General features: G+C 39.5%; 1 long non-coding RNA gene across 1 annotated transcript in view; it reads left to right on the forward strand.

Moving 5' to 3' along the window:
• Window positions 1-2,268: 2,268 nt before the first annotated feature.
• The window catches only part of LOC119487894, a 69,422-nt gene continuing 47,313 nt past the window's right edge, over window positions 2,269-24,377 (forward strand). Inside the window, exons 1-2 of the long non-coding RNA XR_005206805.1 lie at window positions 2,269-2,379; window positions 5,837-5,943. This is a non-coding gene — a long non-coding RNA (uncharacterized LOC119487894). The remainder of the gene's footprint in view (window positions 2,380-5,836; window positions 5,944-24,377) is intronic.

Here is a 24,377-nt window from a genome sequence, read left to right on the forward strand (position 1 = left end):
CCGTGATTTTTTAGAAATAAATATCTCAGAAAACACAATTTCTTTTTGACTGAATGTTTTAGCAGCATCACTGTGCCCCCACAAACTATGATTATCATCGCATGATTTATGGCATTTGTTATTATTCTCTCTTTCCTGCACTGAAAAAAGCTCAGTATTATGACTTACTGTGTGTTCACCAACACCCAACAGCTGTCCCCACAACTCATTCTGTCTTTTAACACCCAACGCGAGCTGATTCACAGTAACAAACAGTGAATAAAAACACTCTCTGACAGCAGACTCAAAACAATTTAGTGCACTTGTAAAGCCCAACAGTTCAATAACAGCACAAACCTGCCAACCTCAGAAAAAGCATTGACTCGTAATATCTATATAATTGGCACTGATTTGTAATCTGACACCTTTCAGTGCTAGTTGCTGTTTGACAGTGGGCATGATAATGAAAAGGTATCATTTTAGCACATCCTGTAATTAACCTCATGAATATATATTGGTTTGTTAGTTTTTCCAGCATCTTAGATTTTCACCTTGTGCATCAAATCAACACCCTCAGCAGCATCTCAGTGTTATTAAGCCACCACCCAGTGAAAGAAACTGCTGACTTACCCTTTCGTAGTATTTCTCTGCATGCAAAAAGGACTTTTTTTTATTACGAGTAAGCCGAATCTCTCAAGATAAAGTTGACGGACTGAGACAGTGTCATTCTCAAAGTTCCTTGACGTCTCATACTGACTGACAATGATCGTTTAAAATCGGCCTCGCGGGATTGCAGCGCTCCAAGTGAGGGAGATAAGCGCTAATTGGGGTCATATACTCCATAGCTTAATTCCCCAGCCTTTATAATATCATGTACATGGTATCGCGAGTCTGCTCCGAGTCAATTTGGAGAATCCATTACATCATTTAGAAAACGTTGACAGCAGTCAATGAATATTAGAGCAGCCATGCCGTGTGCAAGCCACTTAAAAGTGTTTGCAAGTGAAAGTATTAGCAGGGATTGGGAAATGAATCTTGTAACAGTGCAAGCAGGTGACAAGGAGCTCCCACAACTCATTCCTGGAGAGTTTAAACTGGTCATAGTGGATTAAAAGTCTGTCTTCCCGTGACGTACAAATGTATGATGGACGTTTACTTATAGACGAAAGGGACAAAAGTTTTCATGTTTGTGAATCTCTGGAGTGAGCGCTCGCTCGCTGTTGTTTTGGAAATGCTTTGTCGTTTATTTTTACATTTGATGGGTGAGTGGGGAATTATCAATACCTGTCCAACGTGGGCAAATAATACATCACAACATCTCAACTTTAGGACATTAATGCAGAGGCTGACTGATATAACTGCTTGTTCCCAACGAGGGTTACAAATATCAAACTTTACGTGTTTGTGGGTTGTCCTGTTTCTATCTTTGTGAGGACTGAACAAAGAGTTTGTGTTACATTCAAAAAGGCAAAGTGAGGACGAGCCAGGATGATAGTTCTAGTGCACGGCAACATTTTATTATTTTATTGGAGAATAATATACTGCATGCATCATCCTGTTAGTATGTCTGTCTCTTCGACTTGATTTTTCTTTATTATTATTATTATTATTATTATTATTATTATTATTATTATTATTATTTTAAATTAAATTAAATTAAATTAAATTAAATTAAATAGCTAATTTATTTATTCTTTTGTTTCTTTTTTCCTTTCTTTTTTCCTGTTTTTTTCTTGTCCATTATGGACAGAATAGATGGCTGATGCTGTTTGTATTGATTGTATTATATCTCTTGTTGTAGAAAAATGGAAAATCTCGATAAACACATTTAAAAAATAAAAACTTGAGTTCACATTATCCATAAAGCAAGGTTAAGGTTTTGAATAATTCTACGGTCTTTGTGCTAAAAGCTTGTTGGCTCATTAAATGTGGACAAAAGAAGGCTAGTTTTGTCTAGGAATGACCTCTCTATGTAGTCTGGTTCTATGTCAATGTTGATTGCTCATTGATTGGACTCACCTGTGCTACACTACACTCAGTCACTCAGGTGGTTAGAAGCTTTTTGAGAACGAAGGAACTGAAAGTGAATAAGATCAGAGCTGGAAAGGTATTGTCATATATGCTGATGCCGTCAAGAAAATGGAGAATAATGACAAAATGGTTGCAGTAGAGGAGCCGGAGAAGGAGCTGAAGAAGAAATGGAGCTGATAGGAATATCTGCATTTGGGCATTTATTGCCATGGTGATAAATGGTGTTGTGGAAATTCAAGGCAAATCGGAAAGGATTAAGATGCCAACTGCCATAAAACTCAAAGAAGAAGAGGAAGAGGAAGAAGAAGAAGTAGAGGCTTTTTGAAAGTCAACCTTCCTCAGATGTCTACCTGCAAGCCAGCAGAAGAGGTATTTGTTCTCCTTTAATTCTTCATTAAGTTCTCAATGTATTGTTAACTCCTTTGTTAGTTTAGTTTATATTTTCCTATGGTAGTATTCAATGTTGATACAGTTTAGATACTCTCACTTGTTTCATATGTATACTCAACATCACCTTTTGCTGCACTCACAGCAGTGCTGCTCCATCCTAGACCCTAAACCAAAATATAAAGATTGACACAACAATAAAACTCAACTTTTTTTCACTTCAGTTTCCTTCAGATTTGGCACTAAACTGCCCCGAGTAGCTCCTCCAGGTCATTCAACATCCATCTCTCTGCCCTCTGTGTGTCCAAAACCTCCAGATTCTCCTTTGTGCCTTTCAATCACTGTCTTATCATGTTATCATAGACCTGTGGCCATGTGGATACTACAGCCTCAGGCAGGTTTTGCTTACACACACACATCATGGAAACTCGCTCTTCCCAAGGTATAGGCGCAGAATCTAAAATAAAACAGGCCAGGGATGAGAATGTGGTCAAGAAGTTTGGAATAATAATTTGTTTCATAAAAAGATTATTTAATAAAAAGAGAAATTAGTGCCTTTGTTTTAACGGGTAAATTTGCTCATATTCTGTATTTTTCTTGTTAACAAATCTCATGACAAGACCCAAACCAACAATGAATTGATCTACTAACAAGTATGCATCCAAAGCCTGATACACTGGAGGCCTAAAGCTTATATAATCCGTGTATTAGATGTGGTTTGTTGTCCAAAAAACTATTAAAGACACATCAGTGAGCCAGAACATTGCACTGTGTGACAAGTTTCTTCATAATGATGAACACCAGCACTGTAGTTTATTTATTCAATCCCACATATATTGTCCTGCTGCCATAAACACTTAGCCTGATGTGGCCAGATGGTTTGTTACACAGAACCATCTGACAAGCCTTCATTGGAAACAGTTTAGAAAAGGGCAGGCACTTTAAAAAAAGAGAACAGGTGATTGGATGTACCATTTGTCAATCAAACTCTTGCCGAAGCCAGTCAGGATAAGAGCGAAAACATCTTTTCCATCGAGAAAAGCCTTCAGTGCCGTTCTTTGCTCTTCTTTCAATCAAGAAATACTCTCTAGTTCTGATATAACTGATGCTATTGCAACATCTGCGTTAACCTCTTCAGGAGCCGCCATTGTTGTTTAGAAGGGACAGTCGCTTCTCCGTGTTGTCGCATCACATACACATAAACCGCGCCCATAGCTGCCAGTAGTTCCTCACACAGGAGTAGCATATTCCTGTAATAGAGGAATCAGCAGTTTCAGGACCACAGTCCTAGGGTCGTGGCTGGAAGGTAACACGCAAATTGCAAAACTCTTTTTGCAAATTTCGCAATTGAGGGTTACCTTCTAGACACGACCGAGTCCTAGGACTGCATGTCTAGGACCCTAGTTTTTCACGAAGCCTACTGTCTTCAGTGTAAATGCTTGTTTTATACGAATGGTTTTCACATTTTAATTAAGTTTAATAATTAAACTGTGCTGACTGCCGGTTTACCCCCACAATATGTGTTATCAGCCAGTCAAATGTCAATAAAATGTTATTTATATTCGTTTTTCTTGCATCTTTCTCTCTCTCTCTCGCTCTCAGGAGTCATTAAGACCTTTATCGGTTCTGTCGTCCTCAGCTGTACAAACATGGAGGCATTTTGCAAAGGTAAGTCACCTAACAAACGTTACTTATTTGAACCCAAACTATGATCTTTTCTTTCTAAACCTAACAAAATAGTTTTGTTGCCTAAATTGTTTCCATGGTGGCGGCACGTAATTTAACTACTACTACTAAATAATGCGAATGTGGTCATTTCACGCTATTTCTGTGAGATCACGTTGCAGTGGACAGAAAGCGGTATTTGGGTGGAACAGAACTACAGTCCTAGAAATGCGGTCCTGAAACTGCAGCCTCCTATGTTGCAGGAACATAATATTGCCTCACAGGACACAAACGCATTACTTGAAGCCTGACAAGTTGGATTTTTGTGTGATCTTGTGATTCTCGCGTGATCTTGCGATATGCGAGAATTCAGCTGCCCTAGAAGGTAAATAAATACTCACTAGAGCACCAAATATGTGGCTGAAAATGATCCCCAACAAATGCACTATTTACTCCTGTTAGACAAACTTAAAACTCCAGTGCCATCCTTTTATACCATATGAAATTAGTTTTGTCTTTTAAAAAAATGAAGGTCATTCATGAGATTTGTTGACAGTAGCAAAAAAAAAAATTAGAACATCACCAACTTTATCCTTTAATTAGACAGACATTCAGGCTTGTCACACCATTCAGCATAAGCTACCTTCAAAATGTACACCGCGAGACAAAAATAACACTGCCAATTATGTGTATTACTTCTGGGTAAGTGGGCAAAATGTCACCTCTTTAAGGTTACAATTAGCATTAGGTTAAGGTCAGGGTTAGAACCTGCAGACATTTGTAGTTGAAACACAGCAAATCACTAGTGAAAGCATTGATGACATGGTGACACATGGCATGCTGCTTTGCCGCTTTAAGGTGCATTGCTGCTAGAAAATAGCTGTGGGGGATTCTTCTGTTACACTGCCACAAGCTAATCACAACAGAACCTGAAACCAAAGGTTACACTGTTTTTAAAATTCAAGAGAAAGTCATTGACGGTTAAAGGATGTGACTTGTTTGCAGTGCATTTCGGCTGCAAATGTGTGCAATACGATGCTGGATAGAGAATATAGCATGTCCTCATAAGTATATTAATAAAAACATGAGCGCGTGCATGAGAGCCGTCGTCACAGGATACAGATGAGCGGGGAGGATCAGGTCACACAGAGAAGACTGAGGAGAGGAAAGGGAGGAGGCTAATGTGGAAATGAAGTGTCATTGTGTTTCACCTTCATTAGCCAGAGTCACCACACGTTCTCACCTGGCCTCAGTGTAGTTAACCATCGCCGCCGCTGCCTCGCATAATGACAAAGTGCAGTAAATGGAGAGAGACACAGGGTGACACTCGCCTTGGGAGGGAGTGACTGTTGGAGAATATCGTCCCTCATCAGTCATTTATTAGCCGTTTTATCACTGCTGTCAGAGGGGGGGGGGGGGGGAGAACCTACAGTAACTTTCTTAGAGTTTTTATGTTCAGATTCAGACTCAAGGATTAAGGTCACAGTGTAGCTGCAGTCAAGTATATGTTAGAATAATAAAACGGCACCTTGGTTTGGATTAAGATACAAAATATAGTGTGATTGGTGGAACAGTGGGTAATGTTGTTGTCTCTCAAACATCCAAGGTTTGAATCTGTTCTGTGTGTGTGTGTGTGTGTGTGTGTGTGTGTGTGTGTTTCACATTTGAAGGTGACTTTTCCTCTGTGTCCACTTATACTCCAAAAGACATGAAGTCCTGGTGAAATGAATAAATAACCTGTAGATGTGACTTTGAATGTGTTTGTCTGTTTTAGGTGTTAGTCCTGCGACGGATTGGCAGCTGGTCAGATGTGATCTCCTGTCTACCAGCTCAACGTGGATCGTGATGGACGATGGATAAACCCTGGACATGCATAAGCAGGTAGAGAAAATGTATGAATGGATAGATGGTTGTGTGCAGACACCTCCTGGTCACGCTTTTCTTCATGACCAATCAAATGTTTGCAAGACTCTCTTTCACTACAGCTGTGTCCCACTGGTATAGCCAGAAAATAAAACTGCATTAGAAAAACTGGGTGTGCCACATGATCCAGGGTCGGACTGGGACTTTGAGATGGAGAGGCCCTTTATTGGGCAGTTTTAAGAATACAGACACCCCAGCTGCCACCTCAGTTTATATACTATATGAAAAGTTGTGGCTGGTCGAAATTACGGTAGAGCGAAACATCAATATCTGAGTACAAGTGAATGAAGCAAGAGATGACGCTGCCAGCTGCTGCTCCCCTTTCTACCCGCCGTGGCACGGCAGCTTTCTCTGCTGCCTATCCCAGTCCAAGCCGCATGCAACGACTGCCCATGACTTTTTTTTACCTGCTAAATGCATGTGTAGGGTTGCCAACTCACTGGTAGAACTATATACTGGCTGCAGATGGATAGTGGCGGGCTGTTTTGTTTAGTAATAGTAACTCCTTTTAGTAAGGTTATAACTAAAAATTCATTCTTCATCTGATTTCTGACACACCCGTGGTGATTAAGATGCACAGAACCGCAACTTCTCTGGTCTGATGCTGGCCAGGGTCATTCCTCTCTTTTTACTCCACATGTTTTCTGTCCTCATCAACAATGTCAGCTGCCCAATAAAGGCAAAAAAATCCCTAAAAAAAGATGGCAAAAAAAATAAATATTAGTTGGGTAATTATGTTGGAAGTGGAAGAAGTTCATTAACTGCACAGTCAGTCTGTGACCTGTTGCCCCCAGCAAATTATGGTATTGTTGTCATCGCTAATGTGAAAATGGAGGAAACTAGCGAGCAGCGCTGAACCGGACACCAAAGCATTTCACAATACCACAATTACAAAACTGATGTCACATTTGCTGTTAGTTTGTCATTCACAAATGAACACAATGTATGTTTTACAACATAACAAAAAGATGCAAATCATTTGAACAGACCAAGAAAGTGACATCCTTATAGAGGTCTGTACATTTATTTCCAATCCCTGCATTGAACATAGATAGTCTTCCAGCTCCCAGCAACTACAGACCAGGGTTACGTCCAAAATTCCATTCTAACATGCCATTTAGTACGATAAAACAGTATGTGAGATATTTTAGTTTTCCGAAACATTAGTATGAAACCAATAGTATGCGAATTGCACACTATTTCCAGTGAAATATTACAGTATGCAACGCTGAACACTATAGTGTCATAAATATCCCACAATGCAATGCGGTGGTGACAACAACATTCATAACAAACGTTGACGGACAGATCTGTAATGTTAATAACGCTTCAATTTAAGTGTAAATATAAGATTTCACTTTGCTCGTTGTAATATATTTTTAAAATTAGTTCAGACTTTGATTCTCACATATCATCGTTTTGGTCACGGGTTACCATGGTTACGTGTCTCCAACCGGCAAGGAGGCTCTCAGGGAAGTGACGACGTAAATTACAGTTCAGTGAGTCCTAAAAGATACATGCTACTATACATCCACACAACAGTATGTTGAACGATAGTACACATATTGAGTGTGTAATGCGTAGTATGTGATTTTGGACGCAGTAAACGTTCCAAATGTGTCCCAGTTTATTTCCTGTTGCAGTGTGACATCAGCGGACAGGAAGTAAACATGGACCCAAGCTGTTGCCTAGCAATGCAGTTCCGTTGAAGCGGTCTATCGAGGTGATGCGTCTTTCTGAGTGCGTCTGGGAATATGCTGTTTATAAAAATACCATCATTATTAAAATGTGTCACTTCATGACACCTGGATGCTCGAGAAATATGAAGCTGTCACATAACGCGGTGCGTTTTGTTGACTGAAGAAGATTTCAGCATCTTGATATTGGTCAGTCACTTCGGGTTGTACATCACCGCAAGGCAAGGTTAAAAACACTTCCCAAGAGTGTGAGTGCGTGCTTTGCAGACATGGGAACGATAACAATTAAAACCCAATAAGATAAACATAAAGAAGACATGAATGAGATAAATGAATTAGACAATTGGAGGCACAAGACCGAAACAAGCAAATACAACGATAAAACAGGCATCAAGTCATTGAGATGACATTGAGACACTCGCAGACATGTTTAATGATGAGCCCCGGCTTTTCCTTTTTGTACATTTATTTATCCTTCTTCTTTTATGGCGGAGCGTTTTATTGCTGCAGCTGTTGTTTTCCATGTCATTTGTATTAAGAGATGAGGCAGCATCCTCTCCCATCATCGGAAACACTGACACCGCTGTGATTTATAATCCCTGTGAATAATTTGCAAAACATTCAATCTCTCTCTCTGTACGAGATCCACCGATATAAAGCTCCTCATTTAAGACGACCCGTGGGATGTTTAGGACAGAATCTCGTTCAGCGTGGCCGCTGCAGGCTGGAGGCACGCTTGGCTGCTCTGGACTTGTTAAGAGCTTTGTCATTAGTTGTTAACTTTATTTAGAATAAAATAGGCCTTTCTGGTTGTAGAGTTTCCAACAGTTGGGTTTTTTTTTTTTGCTTGCTTCAGTGCTATGCATCTTGAAACTGTAATAGGAAGTGTATTTCAAAATGACATGGAAATGTTTGTGCGGACAGATATGCAGACCGCGTCCTCAAGCTGCTGGGTATGTTTTTCTTTATTTGCATTGCCGCATAGATAAATCACTTGACACCTTTATAGTTTGTGCTATGGACTACAGAGAATTGCTTTTTTCTGGAGGAATGCAGCACCTTGTGTACATAACCGTGGTGTGCTAGTCGATTTATCATCAGACAGTAATTTAAGTAATTAGGGCAGTGATAAATCTAATTTTTTTTTTTCTTTTTAAAAGGTTCAGGGACAATAATGTGCTGTTGAATAGCGGTTCAAGTAGTGCTTTACACAAAGTACAGCAGTAACTGCAGGACATAAATGCTATACAACTTTAGTTTCAGATGTGGTAATATCAACATTTACATAGCCCCCAGCTTTATTTCAAATCACATTTATTCTCTTTCTGCTCACGCAAATGAGTAAATATTTATTTCTATTCTGAAGCATGATAGCACATCAGCTCAAGGGTTGTATCAAATGTGCCCCCTTTCTTTCCTACCATATATTTTGGAGGCAATTCGTAGCTACAACTGTCCTGATCTCCTCTGAGGCGTGCCCCAGATGAAACAAAGCATACACCTCAATAGGTCTCCGTGGGACTGGCGGCTATCTGACTGGCTCTTGGAAGATTGACAAGTGAGCATTATTTTTCACAGGAAAGTGGCAGGCAGTCCCTTATGTGATGTGGAGGCATGCGGAGGGCTGCTCTCCGCTATCTCTCTCTCCATGTGTCTTTCTTTTTTTAACACCTCTGCTATTCAAGCAGGCCTCTGAGCATTTAAATGATCAGAATTCCGCAACATGGCTGTCTGCCCCCGCGCTGTCAAATTTGGACGGATATGTTTCAGCAAGTGAGAGAGGTAGACATGGACGATACACAGACGCCGCGCACACTCACACACACACATACATTTGCCCACAAGTCCAGCGTCGCTTCTGCAGACAGGCAAACGCCTCTCGGCATAACCGGCAGTTGAGCCGCGCAGGAAAGTGGAAAAATGTGCTCCTCAGTGGAGATGCAGTCAGTCATACAGCTGTCCAAAAGCAGCAGCTATCTGTTCAGAGGGCAAAAGGCCACAGTCTTTTTATTCAACTTTCACTCAGTCGTCAACTATGAAATCTAAAGTGAATAACCTTTTCATTCAGTGTTTTGCAGGAAATAACTGTACTTAAATAGTTTATTTAATAATCCCCATATACACTTTAAGATTTAAGACTGTGTTCTTTGTTTTAAAATGTCTTTAAATGGTGACTTACTGGTTTTTGGATAGCAGGCTAAAACATTAAAGATAGAAAGGATTTGATAGACAAACATTTGTGTATTTTGAGGTTGTAAGACCAGATGGTCAAGACGATCCCTAAAAACACACCGTCCATACAGTGTTTAACTCAAGCTATTTCAGAACATGTGTGACTATACCCCAAATTAGATGGTCAATTGTATGTTCAACACAAATTTCCCAAAACGTTATGTTCTCACAAAATGTCATGGTTGGGCTTAAAATAAGTACGTAAAATATGTATGGAAAAAACGTAACATCAGTACGGAAAACACATCACAAACGTCAATAACGTAACTTATAAAACTAAACACCGGTCTTCTTTTCAACCGGCTTTGTATCGTTGTAATGTGGCTGCTCCGGTCTCACAGGAAGGCTATAAATAGCACAACATTACAAGGACAGTCCGCGTATCATGAGGACGCATTTTAGGATTTTCGCGTGACATTTGTACGCTACATTTGTACGCTACATTTGTACGCTACATTTGTACACCACACGGTAACGTCCACACAGAAACAACGTAACGTACGGAAACAATGTAACGTATGGAAACAACGTAAGGTACAGAAACGACGTAACGTACAGAAACAATGTAACGTATGGAAACAACTTAAGGTACAGAAACGACGTAAGGTACAGAAACGACGTAACGTACAGAAACGATGTAACGTACGGAAACAACGTAACGTACGGAAACAATGTAACGTACGGAAACAACGTAACATAAGTACGGAAACCAGGTCACAAACATCACAGAACAAAAAACACCGGTCTTGAACACTGGTCTCCTGGTTGAAAGTCGTGTTTGTTGGACCCATACACTTCGTCAAAAGCAAGAAAGACGTTCTTATTGCACACTAAATGCCTTGAGCATTATCGTGGTTCTTTGATATAAAATATTTTTAAATGATGACTTATTGGTTTGAGGATAGCCGGCCAAAACATAAAAGATAGAAATGATTTGATAACACATAAAGATTTGTGTATTTTGAGGCTGTAAGACCAGATGATCAAGACGGATCCTTAAAATCACACCGTCCATACAGTGTTTAACTCGAGCTATTTAAGAACATATGTGACTATACCCCAAATTAGATGGTCAATTGTACGTTCAAACACAAATTTCCAATTATACACTGCAGCCATATGACACACAACAACACAAATATGTACATGGATCTTAACTGGTAGCATTTGGATATTGCTGAGCGCAGATGTCACTGTCAACACAGACTGATTAAAGCTGATAAGAAAATAAATAAGCCACAGGCAGTCATTGTTATTGACAACACCATAGTGTGCCTCTAGTGAGCCAGAGCTTGCCAATTTCCAGGGAAAAAAAGCACAATTTAGTCGGCGAGGCTAGATCTGTCTCCGTGCCTGCCTGCTGGCACAGAGGGGAATATGGCTTCCTCCCGTGCTCTTATCGCTCGTCATTTGAATAAAACATGTTTATGTTACTATGCTAAATAGTGGCGTGCTCAAGAAGTCATTTTAAGTGGTGGTGATCTGTCTAGATTTAGACTAAAGAAGAGACTCGTGGAAAATTAACACTGACAGAGAGCTGGACAACGGTTCACAGACGCGTCACGGCGGCAGGTGTCACCTTTCAACATTAAGTATTTTAAGTGATGCGACTAAACGGGAAACCCTGCGAGTATCCCTTTTATTTTTAAAGGGAATTTAATGAAACTTGGCACAATGAACATATTCTGGGAGGCACACTTGTGTCACGAGCAAGTGATTTCATTTACGGAGCCAATAAGTCCCGCGTCAGACGGAGGAAGAGAGAACGAGACAGAGCAGCCGACAATGACTGCATCTGCCTGCCTGCTCCTATATACATCAGTCTGAACAGAAATGCCTTGTGAATAGTAGATAAGCTCACTGAGTGCTGGGCTGCTGCCAGCGCTGATCGATCTGGAAATGTTATCTTTGGGTGATTTATCTGGAGGCTGCTATTTTTGTCTGTATTTTTTAAATTATTATTCTAATACCTTTTAATGAAATCTGGAATATCTTTCATATCTCGCCTGACTGAATTGAATTTTAGCAAATATAACGCTGACCCTAGATAGTAGAGTGCATTTCAGTTCATTAATAAGTCTTTTTTATATTTTATCTCATGCATATTAATCACAACTACTAGCATAATATCTAAAATACTGCGGTGGATTTGTGCTGCAAATCTGATGGCAGGGAGCAGCGCCACGGCGCTTAAATCTGCTCCGAATGTGAGCCAGGTCTTGAGCTGACCCTGTCACCTGGACGGGATGTTAATAAATCGCCACGGAGCAATCTCTCCATATCTAGACGTGGAGCTTTTGCTGGTCAGCAGAACACGTGTCTGCTTACGCTGAGAGATGTCACAAGCTGCCTCTCCTGCCCTCGCAAACAGACTGGAAAAAATTGACATATTGGTCACAAATAGTTTCATCTGCCAGGGAAATCCAATATCCCCGGGATATCTCTGGGAATCATCCGTTTCACCGTGTGCACGGGATTCTGAAGAGACCTCAGAGTCCTGAAGCAGGATATGTAAGCATTACGATGGCTATGATACACAACATTGACATTCTGAAAACGGCCCGGTCTTTGAATTTTCACAGGGGTAATATTGAACAAATCAAATACACTGTATCTTGACAGTGATCTAAATCCTCAGAGCCCTTTTCAAACTATTTGGATATGAGATGCATCGCTAACTTTCTGCAGAAGTGCCTCCACATGTCACGCTGTTGACTTTGACCCTATTGAAACTGTCTAAAGGGAGAGATTGAGTTTCATTCGGTGGAAAAGTTCAATTTTGTGGGTGAATTGCGTTTTCCTTCTGATGTTAAAATCACACCACGTTAATGGTTCTGTAATTGTTAGACTTAAATAAACAAGGAATACATTTTCTTTCTAATGCGACCAAGTGTTCGGTTTCAGATCCGTCGTAATGGTAGTTGGCAGGGTTGAGGGTGGGGAACAGCTGTAGGCTCCCCATGTGTGCCCAACAAGCAAGCAAAGTATGTGTGTGGGAAATAAATGCAAACACGAAGGATCCTTTTCACTGCTGGCTGGATGAAAACGTCCTTCACAGCGTCTAATTCACAGATAGCCCACAAAGGAAGCAAGGTCTGACATGACTAATCTCCTAGTTCTCTGACAAATAGATAATGTGCGGCACATAGAAGAAGCAGTAGGAGGAGGATGGAGTACAGAGACACTCCAATAGCTTTTGTTTCTTTGAGTGTGGCATAGATGAAAACTATATATTATTTTTCCTGTAGCAAAAGGCTAAATGCCATCCAAGGCCACATTAGATGCAGCGGAACCTCTTTGGACAAGGTTACCAAGAATAGTATCGTTCACAGATGTAACTCCACTCTGAGGGAAGCTGCAGCTGCGACGAGACGGCTTAATTTGCGGAAAATAACAAAGACCTCAATCCATAAAAAGCGGTGTTTTTTCTCCACTTTTTATTATAAGACTCTCAACATTGCACACTTTTTCCTTGTTAGGAGAAGATCAAAGACTCGGTGCTAATTAATATTGTGTTCAGGGGTGTACTTTACCTGGATGAAAGGCTTGATGATTAGGAATTATCCTTGTTTCATGTGGAGGAGGGATGGAGGTGCATTCAGGTGCAGACATGTTGCACAGGCATGTTTACTGGTAGAAAAGAAACACGTTTTTGAGGTTAAAAGGAGCCGTTTGAGGGAAAAGAAAGTAGAATTGCATTTAAAATTATTGTCATGAGTTAAGAAAGGCTGATAAGCATTACTTTTTCTTCAACTATCTGAGGTTACAGTTACAATCACATAGTTAGAAACCACTATGACACAAAGATAAAAATGTTTTTACCTACAATAGCTGAGCTACAGTAACAGCCTGGCTCTATAGGAAAGGCAATGTCAGTTTGAAATATATCTCAACATCTGGGATGGGATGTATTGGCATGAAATTTTGGGCAGACATTCGTAGTCCTCGACTTTGGTGATCCGTTGACTTTTCCTCGAGCACCACCGTGAGGTTGGCATGCGTGGTGTCAAGTGAAATGTCTCAATTATTGGATGGATTAGCATGCAATAGATGGAGATGTTCATGAACCATAACAACATTAATGATCCCTCAATTTCCAGCATCACATCAAAATTCAAATTTTTCCAATACTTTATTTAGTTTATGACCAAATATCTGCAGAACTGACATTCCCATCAGCCACAGCTGTAATTTGTGTTTAGTGCTAAATATCGAATGTCCATATGCTAACACGCTAAACTAATATGTTGACTGTGATAAACATATACTACATACCTATCTTCATACTCTTTTAACAGTTAGTATACAACACACTTTACCATTTTATACTAACAGGAAGTGATACTATATGTGTGACGATGGATGTCAATCAAAATCAACTTTGGAATGTATGGAATAAAATTCACAAATAGAAATCAAATGTGTTTCCTACGACGACATTTTCAGATTACTTTATTGTCCATTAGATTTGCATAAAAACAGAAATGTGTCTTTCGCTCTGGCATACAAGACAACACAGAACAACACACAACAATTATGCATCTTAAAGTCTCATTGTAGGTAAAAATAAAATAATTACGGAGCCAGGGAGGGGGGGGGGATTATTTCAAGAAAAACCTCAGAATTTCCGAGATAAAAGTCGTAAATTCACAAGAAAAGAACTTGGATATTCTCCGAGAGTAAAGTGGCAAATTTACAAGAAAAAACTCACAAATTTGCGAAATTAGTCCTAAATTAACGAGAAGAAAAATCTGATATTCTCTGATTTAAAATGGCAAATCCCACATTTTCAGCAGGTTTCTTTCTCGTAAATTTAGGACTTTATAATCTCGTAAATTTGTGAGTTTTTTTCTCCTAAATTTGCCTCTTTAATCTCAGAGAATATCTGTGTTTTTGCTCGTACATTTATGTCTTTAATCTTGGAAATTCAGAGTTTTTTCTCTGAATATTACCCCCTCCCGGCCCCATAATTATTATATATTTTTTTACCTACAATGGCCCTATTATGCCGTTGTAGGTACGATTATATGCTTCTGTTTTTCAGCTGTGAGCTGCTCCTTCATTTCCTTTTGCATACTGTCTGCTTTGAGCATACTTTCCTTTGTCCCTTTTCTAGTGTGAATACATTACATACTCAAAACCCGACTTGAATCGGTATGTAGTATGGATTTGTTTTACATTTGTTGAAGCTTTTATCTTCCAGCCAGTGAAGAGGCACCATTAAGAGTTGGTGCTTTTCCTCAAGGATATATAGAAGTTGATGGACACAATTACTGTTGTAGAGAGCTTTCAGTTACAGGCGAGTCTCTGTAACCATCAGCCACCCTGTCACACACACACACACACACACACACACACACACACACACACACAGATACACATACACATACACACACAAACACACAGCTACTGTATGCACACTGTCAACAAGCACAGGGAAAAAAACATAAAAGATTTCACAGGCTGTGCAGCAGGTGACTTTGCTACATGCCATTAGGCCATGTGGAAACGTCTTTATACAGAAATATGCTGTAAGGAGGAACACATTCATCACCCTGACTGTGTTATCTTCTGAGTCATGCGCTCATATGCTGAAAGACTATACCGCACCGAAGCAGCAGGGAGAAAAAAACATCTTCAATTTACAGCTGTGCGTCTCCCCTGCTGGGTCTGCATGTACAGCATCAATCCATTCACAGTGGGGAAATATTACACAGTCGCAAACACGAGGAAGCAGAGAAACAAACATGCTCAATATACATATCAGACATTTCAACCAGTCGTTAATAGAGCCACAGCTTCTCTTTCTCTTTTCTTGTTCTCTATTTCTTTCCCTCTCTCCATGTCTCGCTCCCCATGTGTGATATGTCAAAGTCTTATTTCCATGTCCTGGCGCCACTTATACTCAAGGCAAACACAGGGCGGTATGTGTTGATGATTGTCAGCAGTGGCCATTTATCATCTGTCAAGCTTCTGTCCTCAGAGGAGGTAAATACACCCAGTGAATTATGGTTGTTTTAGTCTGCAGGCGGAATCCCACATGACAGCCAGCAGAAGGCCGTGACAAAATCGTTTATGAGGAAATAGTTTATCATGGCCATGGTAAACAGTGTCCATCACACATGAGAAGAGCAATGGATGTACGACTTTGACGGGGGGAGAAACTTGGAGACATTTGGGAGCTGAAGTGGAGGCATGAAAGATGTAATTCAATGTGATGGGGGAAAAACAACATAATCATCATGTTTTTGTTGTGCCTCATTTTGCTCAATGTTGGATCCATCCATGTGTGTGAATATTGGTGTATCTGTCTTGGAAATAGGGACGGAGTACGGTGGGGATTATAATTCATATCAAACTCAAAGCTGTGTTTTCCTCGTCAAAGGGAGGACTGTGTTTGTGCAGCTTCAGTGTGCCGCGAGTTTCCACTTTACATGGATCACAGATCTGACAGACTTTTATCGTCTAGATAATTCACAAGAATAGGAAAAAAATCTTTGCAGTGGTGGAAGTAGTAGGCAAAGCCTTTACTTACGTAAAAGTAGAAATGTGAAGTGTGCTCTGTTAAAAGTTAAAGTCCTCTATTTAAAGTTTTACTAAAAGTATACAAGCATTAGCAGAAAAATGGAAAAAAAATTATCATAAGAATACATTATGCAGGATGACGCCTTCCAGAGCGTTATTATTTTATGTATATGATTTTATTAACATTATCATGTGGGCATTAATGTGTGAACAGCATTTTAATGTTAAAGTGTAGATATGTTTTTGGCATACTACACTATACCGTGACATTTTTATGACATACAGATGTATTTATTTATTTTTTATGACATACTATACTATGACTTTTTAACATTTTTATGACATTTTTATTGCATACTATAATGTGATATTTTTAATGACATAATATATTAATTTTTTTCTTATGACATAATATACTATTACTTCTTAATGAAATTTTTAGGGAAAACTATACTTTGACTTATTATAACATTCTTTATTACCTTTTATGACATACTATACTATGACTTCTTATGGCATACTATACTGTGATATTTGTTATGACTTTTTTTTACGACATCCTATATCATTAATTTCTTTATGACATACTATACTATAGCTTTTTTTATTAGGCTACATTTAATTTTTTTATGGCATACAATACTATGTTTGTTATGAACTACATAATGTGAACTACTTTATTCACTGTTCTGCAGTTAATTTACATAATACTCTTGTAAGCCGATTATGTACATGTATTTAGTAAAATATTAACGTACAAGGTAACCATTAACCATGGATGTTAAATAGATACATTTTAATGAATAGGTGGCATAAAATGGAAATACTCAATCCAACATGTTTTATCGTGAATGTACCTTGAAGGTAAAAACTTCAGAGTCTCTCATAATACCATTTACATTAACATAACAATATCTAAAATAGCTTATATCACGTATGGAGAATAAATTATTTCCAGTTGAGGTCGGCGAAGCAGAGACCTGAACAATGATCCAGTGTGTTTCTCACAGAAGCATAAGCAACATTCCTGATGGGAAGTCTCTGAGCGGTTCAGCCAGATGGACTGCGTTGTGGTGTGGGGGGGGCATGGGAGCCGGTTCCACCCCTCGTCCAGCGAAATGGACCAATCATTAACAGATTTGACCCCTCTTTTCCTGACTTTCCTGGTCATTTCTCTAAGAGCCCTCGGAGAATCCCAGCACACGGACCCAAACATATGGAGCAACCAGATCTCACGGGAATACGTATCATTAGCACAACATTACAAGGACATTACACGCGTCATTTGTACGCAGATTTTTGCGTCAGAAACTACGACGTGCGTCAAAACTACAGTAACATGTACAGTTATGTTTAGGCAACAAAACCACCTAGTTAGGTTTAGGAAAAACATCGTTGGTAGACTTAAAATTAGTACGTACGACAAGTAAAAAACACATCACAAACGTCCCTAAAAAAGTCTTTCTCACTTTTAATTCTACGCTACTAGCTCTGAATATAGCATATTTACATGGATGTGTTTACATTGCAGTCAGTAGCTACAGACTACATGGTGTACAAATGACACGCTAGAAGCAAGAAAGCCGTTCTTATTGCACGCTAAATGCCTCGTGAATTATCAGGTCATTCATATGCCTTTTTCGTGCGACCGGGCTGGGTATGGAGAGATATATGTGCCTGAAAGCAAAGATCTTTATAAACAACTTTTCTAAAAGTACTAAATGCTGGGAGTTGCCGTTAATGATGGCCCGTCACACTTGTGGTTCAGGACAGCATTTGGAATTTGCACTTGTCAAGTTTGGTAATCTCCTACCGTAAATCCACATAAGAGCTGCCGTTGAAACCCTAAACTTTCGCCAGCAACATCTGTATGCTGGCAGGTGCTTGTCAAGCCAAGACACAATATGGTCCAGTCTGACATCCAGTCAGCCCATTGAGCAAGTTGCTCATCACTCGCCATACAGTACGTTGCCTCATAAAAAAAAGTTCTGTGAAATGCCAAGACCTTGATAGTTTCTGTCTTAATCTCCTTTTAGGCACCAATTCAAAATATCTGGGCTCGTATCCAGCGGCTTAAAAAATAATGACTGTCTCCTGCAGTCCTTCCTTCGCTCAACCAGTCATTTGGGCCTCACAAATCTCGCAGTGCCATTTGCTTTCGTAGAACCATGTTTCTGTTTCGACAGTCCCCCTAATAACGTGTTGAAAATTGGTGCACACGCTGTCAAAGTGTTGAAACGATATTTCAGATGAAGGGATCATTAGTGACGACGGAGGCTGATCAGGAGGTGACCCGTAAACGTCCAGGTATCGGTAGGAGTGTCTGCTTTGGCTCACAGCAAATGGTGTGTTCAGGCATTTCAACCACTTTATATTCCATTTGGAGAATAGGAGCACTCATGCATTAAAGGATATCTTGTTACAGTTGCTACTGAGGTGTCTCCTCTGAGAACTGTCTAAATTGAAAATTAAAAATAATTTCACAATCTATTACACTCAATTTAAGACATTGTCAAAACTGTTTTGTCACATTAATTATTTAGAATATATGTAATATTTAGTAAGATAAACGCTTTTATTGAATGTGATGATGACCGTTTTTGCTCTGGTGTTAACCTTTCTATCTTGATAGGGAAAACTCATATTCATAAAGCTAAATTTCTTAACTCAACCTCATTTTTAAGCCGTTTTTAATTGAAATTGAATATTATTTTGAGTCTCAAAAATGTGTAATATATAAGAAATCCATGTCCGTAACAAACATTTATTCAGAGATGTTTATCTGAAGAAGTCTGTCACTTTATTTATTTATTTATTATTATTATTATTATTATTATTATTATTATTATTATTATTATTATTATTATTAATAATAATAATAAATACTACATTTTTATATTATTTTTCCTCTTTCTTTATTAACTAAATTGGTATGACTGATTGTTTTAATTTATGTACTTCTATTTAAATCATAAATTTAAACAATTGCAGCCTTTATTTATTGCAAAATGGGTGATGACAATTGCCTCAATTAGTATTTGCTGTCATTAGTAAATATATGAGGCCCAATTTATAAATTACTTTATAAATGTGGTAATATTTACCTTCAAGCAACAACTGTTATTTTTTTTCTCTCTCTCCTCTTGACACAAGAACACTAAGTAAATTAAATTAAATATACTTGTTTGTTTCCTGTGCTGCTAGCGGTTCACTTGGGAAATGGCTAGCTAACCAGTTATTATCATTATATGAAGTGTTTTAGCCGTAAGGTCTGCTACCCTCAAGAGCACTGTCACAAGCCGGCTTACTGTTGAGCCTTTGTTAATGGTGATTTCAGCTGTACATCCCATTTGTTTATGTGCACATATGCTGCATGTTGCACAACGTACACAATGAACAGAACAAAGGGAAATTAAAATAAATGCTGTAGAAGTGTGGTGGACCGATGAAACCCATTAGTGTTATTAAGACATGCTTCTCTCTCTAGTTTAATTTAAAGAACACGTTTACACAACAAAACACAAAGGGATTTGATGCAATCATTAGCACCAATACGAAAAAAAAATACTACAATAAAATGAAAATAAAAGCAGTAAACTGTAAGTGTGCATGATTACCAGTTTGTATGTCAAGTCAACTGAAAAAGGCGAACAATTGTAACAAATTGGGAGGTCCGAGTAATTAAACTAATTGCACTATTTCCTCTTTCTTTATTGCCTATTGTTGGAGTTGCGATGTTGTATACAGGTCATACTAAACTTCCACCTCCAATAAGCACCAAGTTGTTTAGTTTTTCTTGATTCAGCACTGCAGCGCTGCAGTGGCTCCGCTGTGCAGCCAGCCCCTCTTTTCACACTCCCTGAGGTGCTGCAACTTTTTAAGATGTGTGGCCACTTTTTCATGCTTTTTACTTAGACCGTGCATTCATCTTTTTTATATCTGCCTTGCAACCTTGTGAACAAGCAATTTACAGTCAACACACTGTATATTATTTAAAATATGAATGTTGCACGTCACCTGGAAGTAAAAGATTTTGTTATTCTAAAGAAAATTGGATAGTCGTGGTAATATCTGATTTTGAAAGTAATAAGGCTTTTTGGTCTTCATTTGTTAGCGTCTCTTCCAGTGATGTCATGCCACAAAAGGAAATGGAAGATAAACAACTTGCCAACTCAGCTCAGTGTGATTTTCATATCGCAAAAGGTGCTGTTTGGTTCAAGCTCTTGGGTTTGTCAACCGCTAATCAGGACAGTTAGAGAAGGAATCCCTCGTGATTTTAGAGTTTATTTTTGGACATTCATTTGATGATATGAAGTTGGAGTTATGGTGTGCGGAGCGCCAAAACATTGACAGAGTGAGTATGCGGATGCTCGTCGTGCAATCAAAGGTTTTTCATCAGGCTCCTCTCTGTAAACATTGGCATCCCTAAGCAAACCGCGCAGTGATTAAGAGGAGTCCGCAGTTTTCACTCAGACTTTCAACTTCTGCCAAAAGTTTCAGAATGATCAAGAGAGGCATGTTGTTTTCTTTCTCTATCTACATAGATAGTCATCAGTCGATGACTGAAATTAGCCCGTAACCCCCCGATGATCGACTCTTGACTTGCTGCTTTGTGATCCTCGGTTAATTATGTTGTAGTGACAACTCCAAAGTCTCACTGATTTTGCAGCTTCTCTGTTTCCTAAATGAGTTCATGGTATGGGATTGCAAGGCCGTTGTTTTACTCTTTGAATCTCCTTTTTATGTGTGTGGTGTTTTCTGTGTTGTAATTCTTGGCTGCAAACCCACCTTGATGTTCTATCACAGAGTACGGGCGTTGTATCTGAAACCCTGGCATGTCTGACAGATCAAATCTGAGCTGAATGAGGATTTAGATTTGTGTGCAGGTCAGATGACTAAAAAAAAGTCTTAACTGAACATGACCGCAACCTGCTCTTTGATTAAGATGTAACGAAATCTCTCAAACCAACAGCTAATGTCACCCTTTGACCCGACGTTGTTGGCCTCACTCCTCCTGCAGACATTCAACAAGATTAATGTCGGGCTTCGCTCTAATCTGCTTTGTCTCGATAAGAGTGGACTCGACTGAGCAGGAAAGGCCACAAATACTAAAACAGTATGCAGGCTTTTCAGCATCTTCAAGTGCTCTAGGTGACTGATTTCTGAACGTTTTGAAGAGGTATAAGGAAGTGAAGACTGTGGCTCGTGCAAGTAGGAATTAATGTCAAATCCCAGAGGTGTCCTTTTAGTTTGGATCAGAAAAAAACAGCTTGAATTTTACGCAAATCTCTCCGTGATCTTATTTGTTGACTGAACAGCTCATGATACATCGTAAATACACATTGCAGCAAATACCCCGTGGACATGTGTGAAAACAAACTGTGCTTTTATCATTAAAGCCAGAAAAAGGCTTTTTTATTGAACGCTATGTTTCAGTTTCGATCTTCACCGCGCCCGCAAGAAAAATGGGCTGAAATCACATCAAAGGCTGCTCAAACTGGAAAGTTGAGTGTTTTCATTGAGTAAGTGCTTTTTAGTGGAAGCACAGAGCTCTGCTAAACGTTTACCATATAAATAGGTAGATGATTTGGCTTCATCCTGTAAAAGTTAATGATCTCACTTGCAGGATTATTTGCAGTTGCCAAGAACACTGAGAATGAAAACACAAGACATCATCTGAAATATGCAGACGTTTATAGGATGAGATAAATGACATGAACTTGACTAATGGCCCCTAACCTGGAATGATGAGCGTCTTCATCAGTCAAGGCCTTGTTGATGAAAGCTTAAGGCTCTGCAAAGAACTTTGCCATTGCAGCGCGAAGCCCATCTGTCTGGTGAGGCCGATCGAGCCCTCAGGACTGGGGGCCCTGCCAGCGCTGCTACGGGGCGGCCTCTGAACAAATGGGTGTAGAAAAGCCAGGCAGGATTTATGGTGGTGAATGTACTGTAGGGAGCCTGGTCGACTGTAAAAGAAAAGAAAAAAAGAAGACAGATTTTCATCCATTTAGGAGGAGGAGGAGGAGGTGCTGTTGAAGTTGTGTTGTCAGCAGGAGGAGGTGAAGCCCTGGCAAGCTGCCGTTCTTGGCTGAGAAATGTTCACACAAAGTGATCAATAGATCTTTGATAAGGCTAACACGCCCTGGCATGTGGTTGTTCTTTCAAGTTGTGCATCGGACACGCATTCGTGTCATCAAGGGCACACATCCGTGAGCTGACCCGCTGTGAAGACAACTGAGGCACTGTACCCTTTTACAGTTAAAACAACGAAGACGATGAATATTTAAAGCTTCTCACTGCGACCGACAAGAACGCAGCGTTTTCTTAGAGTTAGAACTGTTTTAATTATATCACATGACAGATTTCTGTATTTGTGTTTTTCCTTCTCACTGGTTTAAAGTGATGTCACATACTGTCTAAATTTAGCAATATTTTAATCAAAAAGTGATGACCACTGTGGGGTCGTTTGCTTACGTTGGCTTTCCACTGCCAATCAAATCTGATCAAACCACACAGTCCTGATACAGCAGATTAGCTGAGTGTTAAAGATTACTATGGATGGTTATTCCAAATTTTATGTTTGATAAGTACTTGTTCAGTCATAAATATTTAAGGTAATAGAGATCTACTTAAAGGGAAACTTTGTCATTTTTCAAAAGAGCTTTGTATCGTTGCAATGTTCTCAATCCCAACTCGTCAAATACTGCCGATTGGGCAGCGCTCCTCAGCATCGGATAACGATGCACGGAGGTACCCTTTAGCGATAATATGTGACCCACTAGGCTTTCAACTAACTCCCATGTAATCGACCCGTAGCATTATTATATGGTCACAGCAAGTGACATAGTGTAAAGAGCGTGAGAGTCCACTTAGGACGAGAGTCCGCTTGTGGTGGATGGGTCAAACAAACACAGGACTTTCAACCAGGAGACCGGTCTTCATATACCGTATGAAACTAAAAGTAAACGTTTTAATTATTTTGTCTTGTCAGTTGTTAGTCAGGTGACTCGTTAGTCACGTGAGATGTTAGTCAGCAAAGTCAACCAGGATAGTTTCCTAACCCTGACTAAGTGGTTGTGTTGCCTAAACCTAACTTCCTGTGAAAACAGAAGTTTATTTTGAAAGGACACAATGCATGTAACGAGCGTATATTGACACGCCATCACTGGCACGTCCAAAACCCAACACTAGAGTGATACCTAGTGCGTCGTATCCGATGCCGAGGGGCACTGACCAAGCGGCGGTATTTGACGAGTTGAGAGTGAGAATGTGTTGGTTTTCAGGGGTTATAAAAAACATTTTTTAAACATTTGAAGGTGCTCAATACGGAATTAAGGCCCTTGAAAAAGTCGTAGCCCCTGCTTTCATTGGAAAAGAGTTGGCAACACTGGGCTGGGTTTTTTCAGTTGGATAATTTCTTTTAAATCTAGCATACTCCTGCTAGTTTCTCAACATTACCAACCCTAGCTTTAATACTCTGAATCCCATATATAAAAACCTTCAAACAACCTGTGTCGTTCCACATTTCTTCTTTATGTTTCATCTGGGTGTATTTCTGCATCAGGATGCCAGAATAGTTTCCACTGCCAGTTCCAGTGCCTGTTTCTGATCATTTGATTAAGTGAGTAAAATTATCCAACCACCCATGCGTCCGGACAAATTAGTCGACTGAGTGAGGAGAGTGTTAAAAGACCAGTCCTGTTGTGAAACTACATATTTTCAGAGTGATAGAAGCTAATCTGTGGTTCAGTCATATAATGTATGTTGCTCACTGTAATTTGGATTCAATGTTTTTCCAACTTTCTTGACAGAAATGTGTAAATGTTGTGTGTGGATGGAAATACAGTCACTAGACATGAGTTCACTCCCATCGCTGAACATAAATAGCACATGTTGTAAGACGCCATAAGCCTCGGCCCTGAACCGTTTCAGATGTGT

The sequence above is a fragment of the Sebastes umbrosus genome, chromosome 5 (assembly GCF_015220745.1).
Source record: "Sebastes umbrosus isolate fSebUmb1 chromosome 5, fSebUmb1.pri, whole genome shotgun sequence".
NCBI classification, from domain to species: Eukaryota; Metazoa; Chordata; class Actinopteri; order Perciformes; family Sebastidae; genus Sebastes; species Sebastes umbrosus.